Genomic DNA, 8,321 nt, shown 5'->3' with positions numbered 1-8,321 from the left:
TTCTTGAACTATCAGGGTTCTAGTTTCGGCAAACTTCCGAGGATTGGAATCGGACGTTCGTAGATCCTAGGGTTTCGCCTTGAAACGCTTGTTATATATGGATTAAGAGAAGTTCTAACATTTCTCTGAAGATTTTTGGAATTAGCTTCCATCGTGCCTTTAAGTGAAAACTAGCTATTTACTAGGGTTTCTGCCCTAGGTTTAAGCGTATATCGATCGTGCTATACCTTTTATCGATTTTGATACAATCCTTAGACTTTTCCTGAACTTTCTCCTTCATAAATTTATTTCATTTAGTAAACTCTTGTTCAGGTTTCCCTTCACGATACATCAACCCTAATCGCGAATAAGAATTTTATTCACTTGGCATAAGCTTAAAAACTTGGGTCTTACAAATATCATCTCTTTAGAGTGATTAAGGTATCACTCTTCTAGCTTGATTCGGGTTTCGATCACTCTGAGACAATGTATCTATCATTGCCAAGAGATGTGACCAGATCATCTATTTAGCCTATCCTACCTCTATCTCGAGTTCATCCTCTTTTGGGGTTATTATGACCATGTCTTTGATACTTCTATTGCCGGGTCGATTCAAAGGCGACTGACCGACGTCTCGATTTACATGCAAACAAGTACTAAAATAAAATATTCACACATACACGCATACACACACACACATATATATATATATATTATACGTATATTATATAGTATAGTTATACTATTAGCGAATATTCACCTATTCCGACTCTCTAGGGTTTCACGTTGCCTGTGAGGTCTTTACTTGGTTGGTGGGATGTTACAGCGCGCGAGGGAGGTGGCGCATGTAAATAGTGGTGCGCGCTGTAGCGCGCGCATGAGGGGGATGGTGTGGGGAGATGACGAGTTTTTGGGGAAAATTAGGAAGAATCCATTTTTTGTAGAATAGTTGCAGAACCTGTTATATATGAATTATATTTAATTTACATCTGTTTAATGGTTTATTTTATGATGTTATTTTTGAATTGATGTTATGTGTTAAGTTGTTAAGTTACTGTGATTGCAAGTTGTGTGATTGATAATATGTAAGTGTGTGTTTTGTGAAATTGGAGATGATTTGAATTGTTGAGCTGGTGATGAGGTGATGAATATACTAAAATAATTAAGACTTGGAGATGGTCTGAATATGCATATGTTAGTTGAGTTTTGCACAATACACTGCATAGTTGTCAAGAGGCAATGTTTGCTAGTTCTCGTGGAGGCTAGTAACTTGTCCCAAAACTTGAGTGGTTTTGAAGCCTAGAGCGAGGGCTTTATTGGTGGTTATCTGTCTGGAGTGGACGCGGTGATACCGCTAAGGATAACAACTTTGGTACCAAAGACATATGCACGGAGTCACACTTGAGTCATATATGTTATTGTAGGGAATTGTTGATGTTAAATAATGATAACTGCGATATTTTTTGAGAATTTGTTGTTGTCGTAATTGGAGATATTTATATTTGTTTTATCTGAGTTGTTAATTATGGATTATTGTCATATCTGTGAAGTAGATTGATTATATAAAATTACATAATTTATTATTCGTTTGTGAAGTGTGAGGAATTTAGGTGGAACACATATAAGCTTTTACATTACTTATTATTATGTTTATCCATATGATATGATTTCTCACCCTTCTGTTGGAATGATTGTAAGATCAAGTTTTGATCGTGTAGTACAACTCTATGTTTTGATGATTACAAGTTAACGTTTTAGTATGAACAATTATGGTACTCTAACGTGTTTTCTGAGTGTGCTCTTAACAGGCTCTGACCTTGACATAATCTCACACAAATCAGAAGCACTTTGCTTAAAGAGTAATCCTAGCAACGCTTTCGCAATCTCTATGTTCAATCTGAACAGTAGAAAAGCTTCAGAAGATCTGAAGTTAATCAAGCTCTGATATAGACTCAACTCATTTGAAGTTCTGAAGATCCAGACGTTCTGATAACCCAGACACTCTGAAGGCTCAGAAGCTCTGATGGTTTAGAAGACTCTGAAGATCCAGAAGCTGAAAAGTGGAGACTCTGAAGTCCAGAAGCAAACTGGCTCTGAAGACCAAGTACTTCTCCTCTGAGTTCAGAATCAGAAGGTACAATGGTCAGAGGATCCATGCTTCCCTCTGACTCTGATCAACAAGCTTCACAAATTCCAACACGAAGCATTCCTCTGATCAGAAGTCAACAAGGTTAAAGGTCACGTCACTATCCAAAGTACAAAAGCAAGTGTACTATCCTGACGACCTAACCTAACATTCTCAGCGACAGCAGAAGCTGGAAATCACAGATCTGCCCTCCAACGGTAGCATTCCCATGCAATGTTCAAACCCTAATCCTTGGAGTATTTATAGAGGCTGAAGACTGAAAGATGATGTAGAAGAAACTTATACGCGCAAGCAATATTTAAATCTTCTTTGCAATCTTTCTTCATCGAATTCATTGTGTTTAGTTTACCTTTAGGAGATCAAGGTTGATCGGATCCTAGAGAAAACTAAGAGAGTGAATCTTAGTGTGAGCTAAGTCAGTGTATTGTTAGTCACTTGTAGGTTTCAAGTGCAGTTGTAACAAATCTCTGATTAGTGAATTGCCTTCATTCTAAGAAGGAAGAAATCACCTTCACGGGTGGACTGGACTAGCTTGAGTGATTCATCAAGTGAACCAGGATAAAATCCTTGTGTGCTTTTCTCATCTCTTATCTTAAGCACTTTACTTGTGTCTCTAAAGATTTGTCAAAATCTTAAGTGGGAAGTTTTATTCTGAAAACGCTATTCAAACCCCCCCTTTCTACCGTTTTTCATACCTTCAATTGGTATCATAGCGCAAGTTCTGATTACCACACCTAACAGTGTTCAGTGATCCGGGCCGGTGTGAAAAACAAATGGCTACCACCAGTGAAACGCAAAAAGATGGTTACAATGCAAAACCTCCTATGTTCGATGGTCAAAGGTTCGAATATTGAAAAGACAGATTAGAAAGTTTCTTTCTGGGTTTCGACGCAGATCTCTGGGATATCATTGTGGATGGCTACGAGCGTCCAGTTGATGCTGATGGCAAGAAGATCTCCAGATCAGAGATGACTACTGAGCAAAAGAAGCTTTACTCACAGCACCACAAAGCTAGAGCTATTCTTCTTAGTGCCATTTCCTATGAAGAGTACCAGAAGATTACAGATCGTGAGTTTGCCAAGGGTATCTTTGAATCCTTGAAAATGTCCCATGAAGGAAACAAGAAGGTGAAAGAATCAAAGGCGCTGTCCTTGATCCAGAAATATGAATCCTTCATCATGGAACCTAACGAATCCATTGAGGATATGTTTTCCAGATTTCAGTTGCTTGTAGCTGGAATAAGACCTCTCAACAAAAGCTACACTACAAAAGATCATGTCATAAGGGTCATTCGTAGTCTTCCTGAAAGTTGGATGCCTTTAGTGACTTCAATAGAGCTTACAAGAGATGTTGAGCATATGAGTTTAGAAGAACTCATCAGCATACTGAAATGCCATGAACTAAAGTGCTCAGAAATGCAGGATCTGAGGAAGAAGTCTATAGCTTTGAAATCTAAATCTGAGAAGTCTAAATCTGAGAAGTCAAAAGCTCTCCAAGCTGAAGCAGAAGAATCTGAAGAAGCATCAGAAGATTCTGATGAAGATGAGCTGACTCTGATCTCCAAAAGGCTCAACCATATCTGGAAGCACAGGCAGAGCAAGTACAGAGGCTCTGGAAAGGCCAAAGGAAAGTTTGAATCCTCATCAGGCCAGAAGAAGTCCTCAGTCAAGGAAGTCACATGTTTCGAATGCAAAGAATCAGGGCACTACAAGAGTGACAGTCCAAAGCTGAAAAAGGACAAGAAGCCAAAGAAGCACTTCAAAACAAAGAAAAGTCTGATGGTGACTTTTGATGAATCAGAGTCAGAGGATGTTGATTCTGATGGTGAAGTTCAAGGACTCATGGCTATTGTCAAAGATAAAGAAGCAGAGTCAAAAGATGCAACTAACTCTGACTCAGCATCAGAGGAAGATCCTAACTCAGACGATGAAAATGAGGTATTCGCTTCTTTCTCAACCTCTGAACTAAAACATGCTTTGTCTGATATTATGGATAAGTATAACTCTCTACTGACTAAGCATAGAAAGTTGAAAAAAGGATTTCTCTGCTGCTTCTAAGACTTCTTTTGAACATGAGAAAATTATTTCTGAATTGATAAGTAATAATCATGCTTTAGTGAATTCCAACTCTGTGTTTAAGAACCAGATCACTAAGCTAGAAGAAGTGGTTGCTTGTGATGCCTCTGATAGTAAGAATGAATCTAAATATGAAAAATCCTTTCAAAGATTCCTGGCTAAAAGCGTAGACAGAAGCTTAATGGCTTCAATGATCTATGGCGTAAGCAGAAATGAAATGTATGGCATTGGCTATTCTAGACCCAGTAGAAATGAGCCTCATATGCCTAAGGCTAAATCCTTGTTTGAACATTTTGTACCCTCTGGTACTATATTGCCTGAACCATTACCCGTTAAAGTAGCTAACCCCCCTCTCAAAAAGGGAACTTTCTCCATGTCTAAATATCATGCTAAAATTCCTTTACACTATCATGTTGAGAAACCCAAGGTGATCAGAACCTCTGAGGTAACTAACAAGAGAGGACCCAGAAATTGGGTACCTAAGGATAAGATTATCTATGTTGCAGATATCCTTGATAGCTCCACTGAAACACCAGTCATGGTATCTGGACAGTGGATGCTCGCGTCACATGACGGGAGAAAGGCGTATGTTCCAAGAGCTAAAACTTAAGCCTGGAGGCGAAGTTGGCTTTGGTGGCAACGAGAAAGGTAAAATTGTTGGTACTGGTACTATTTGTGTTGATAGTAGTCCATGCATTGATGATGTTTTATTGGTAGACGGCTTAACTCACAACTTATTGTCTATAAGTCAATTAGCTGACAAGGGTTATGATGTTATCTTCAATCAAAAGTCTTGCAGGGCTGTAAGTCAGATCGATGGCTCTGTTCTGTTTAACAACAAGAGGAAGAACAACATTTATAAGATCAGATTATCTGAGTTGGAATCTCAGAATGTGAAGTGCCTTCTTTCTGTTAATGAGGAGCAATGGGTATGGCATAGACGGTTAGGGCATGCCAGTATGAGAAAGATTTCTCAGCTGAGTAAGCTCAACCTTGTCAGGGGCTTACCCGCTCTGAAGTTTTCTTCAGATGCTCTTTGTGAAGCATGTCAGAAAGGCAAATTCACAAAAGTCCCTTTCAAGGCAAAGAATGTTGTCTCTACCTCAAGACCGTTGGAACTTCTGCATATCGACCTGTTTGGACCAGTGAAAACTGAGTCTATAGGTGGCAAAAGATATGGGATGATCATTGTTGACGACTATAGCCGCTGGACATGGGTAAAATTCCTTTCCCGCAAGGATGAGTCTCATTCTGTGTTCTCTACCTTCATAGCTCAAGTGCAAAATGAGAAGGCTTGTAGGATTGTGCGTGTTAGAAGTGACCATGGTGGAAAGTTTGAGAATGACAAGTTTGAGAGTCTGTTTGATTCCTATGGAATTGCACATGATTTCTCTTGTCCTAGAACTCCACAACAAAATGGTGTTGTTGAGAGGAAGAACAAAACTCTTCAGGAGATGGCTAGAACCATGCTCCAAGAAACTGGCATGGCAAAGCATTTTTGGGCAGAGGCAGTAAACACAGCATGTTACATTCAGAACAGAATCTCTGTGAGACCAATTCTGAATAAGACTCCTTATGAATTGTGGAAGAATATAAAACCCAACATTTCTTATTTTCATCCTTTTGGTTGTGTTTACTTGGTTACTCTGATCGATCTAAAGGTTTCAGATTTTATAATACTGATGCTAAAACTATTGAAGAATCTATTCATGTTAGATTTGATGATAAGCTTGACTCTGATCAGTCAAAGCTAGTTGAAAAGTCTGCAGATTTAAGCATAAATGTTCATGACAAGGGCAAAGCTCCAGAGGAAGCTGAGCCACAGAAAGATGAACCAGAAGAAGCTGGTCCCTCTAATTCACAACCTCAGAAGAAGAGCAGAATCACTGCGTCTCATCCTAAGGAATTGATTCTGGGTAACAAAGATGAACCAGTCAGAACCAGATCAGCCTTCAGACCCTCTGAAGAGACTCTACTCAGTCTGAAAGGATTAGTGTCCTTAATTGAACCCAAGTCAATTGATGAAGCTCTTCAAGACAAGGACTGGATTCTGGCTATGGAAGAAGAACTGAATCAATTTTCAAAGAATGATGTTTGGAGCCTAGTGAAGAAACCTCAAAGCATTCACGTGATCGGAACCAAATGGGTTTTCAGAAACAAGGCAAGGCTAGTTGCTCAAGGCTACAGTCAGCAAGAATGAATAGACTATACTGAAACGTTTGCTCCGGTAGCAAGACTGGAAGCTATCAGACTACTGATCTCATTCTCAGTGAATCACAACATAATTCTTCATCAGATGGATGTTAAGAGTGCCTTCCTAAATGGTTACATCTCAGAGGAAGTCTATGTTCATCAACCTCCAGGTTTTGAAGATGAGAAGAACCCTGACCATGTTTTCAAATTGAAGAAATCTCTCTATGGTCTGAAGCAAGCTCCCAGAGCATGGTATGAGACTCAGCTCATTCCTTCTGGAAAATAAGTTTGTAAGGGGTAAAGTAGATACAACTCTCTTTTGCAAAACTTACAAAGATGATATCTTAATTGTGCAAATTTATGTTGATGATATTAACTGCTAATCCATCTCTGTGCAAAGAGTTTTCTGAGATGATGCAGGCTGAATTTGAAATGAGTATGATGGGAGAACTCAAGTACTTTCTGGGTATACAAGTTGATCAAACACCAGAAGGAACCTACATCCATCAGAGCAAGTACTCTAAAGAACTTCTGAAGAAGTTCAACATGACAGAATCTATAATAACTAAGACTCCAATGCATCCTACATGCATCCTGGAGAAAGAAGATGCAAGTGGTAAAGTTTGTCAGAAGCTCTATCGTGGTATGATAGGATCACTTCTATACTTAACTGCATCTATGCCAGATATTCTGTTTAGTGTTCATGTATGTGCTCGCTTCCAATCAGATCCGAGGGAAACCCACTTAACTGCTGTTAAGAGGATCCTGAGATATCTGAAAGGTACCACTAACCTTGGCTTGATGTATAAGAAAACATCAGAGTATAAGCTTTCAGGTTACTGTGATGCTGATTATGCTGGAACTGAGAGAAAAAGCACTTCTGAAAATTGTCAATTTCTGGGAAGTAACTTAGTCTCATAGGCAAGCAAAAGGCAATCAACCATAGCACTTTCCACTGCAGAGGCAGAATACATCTCAGCAGCCATTTGCAGCACTCAGATGCTCTGGATGAAACATCAGCTGGAGGATTATCAAATCCTTGAGAGCAACATCCCAATCTATTGTGATAACACTGCTGCAATCTCACTGAGTAAGAATCCTATCTTACACTCAAGGGCAAAACACATTGAGGTAAAGTATCATTTTATTAGAGACTATGTTCAGAAGGGCGTACTTCTTCTGAAGTTTGTTGATACTGACCATCAATGGGCAGATATCTTTACAAAGCCCTTAGCAGAGGATAGATTTAATTTCATTCTGAAAAATTTGAATATGGACTTTTGTCCAGTATGAAGATGGATCAGAACCTCTGACTGTGATGTTTCTTTATCAGAAGATGTCTAGTTCAGAAGGTAACTCCATCAGAAGTTATGTACCCATTGGTGCTTACTCTGAAGCTGAGACAGTAAATGTGTGTCAGTAGCTATGATACATCGTTCCTTGTGCCCATGCTGACAATCTGTCGTAATGAGTGTAGATGTGCTTCTCTCCACCATGTGATATGTGTATTAACTGTTTGTAATGATTTTTTTTAATTTTTAACCGTTGATTTTACTTTGCTTTTTAATCAACAACGGTTATTTTAAAAAACCACTACGCACACACATTCTCCATCACTTATTGTTTTACTCTCTCTCCTGTTTGCAGAAGAATGATAAGCCTAAGAGGAAACATGAGGAACCCTCTAAGCCAGATGCTCCATCTGATGGTGATGATGATGATGCTCCTCCACCAAAGAAGATGAAGAAGCTGAAGGTGTGAAAAACGACTAGAAGGGGGGGTTGAATAGCGTTTTCAATATAAAAACTTTCCCCTTAAGATTTAAAGTAAATCTTTTCGGTTTCTCTAAGATAGATGGTGCAGCGGATAAAGATAGAGAGAAGAGAGAAGCACACAAGTATTTTATCCTGGTTCACTTGATAAATCCC

The sequence above is a fragment of the Lotus japonicus genome, chromosome 4 (genome assembly GCF_012489685.1).
Source record: "Lotus japonicus ecotype B-129 chromosome 4, LjGifu_v1.2".
Lineage (NCBI taxonomy): Eukaryota > Viridiplantae > Streptophyta > Magnoliopsida > Fabales > Fabaceae > Lotus > Lotus japonicus.
Note: the sequence above shows the minus strand (reverse complement) of the source record.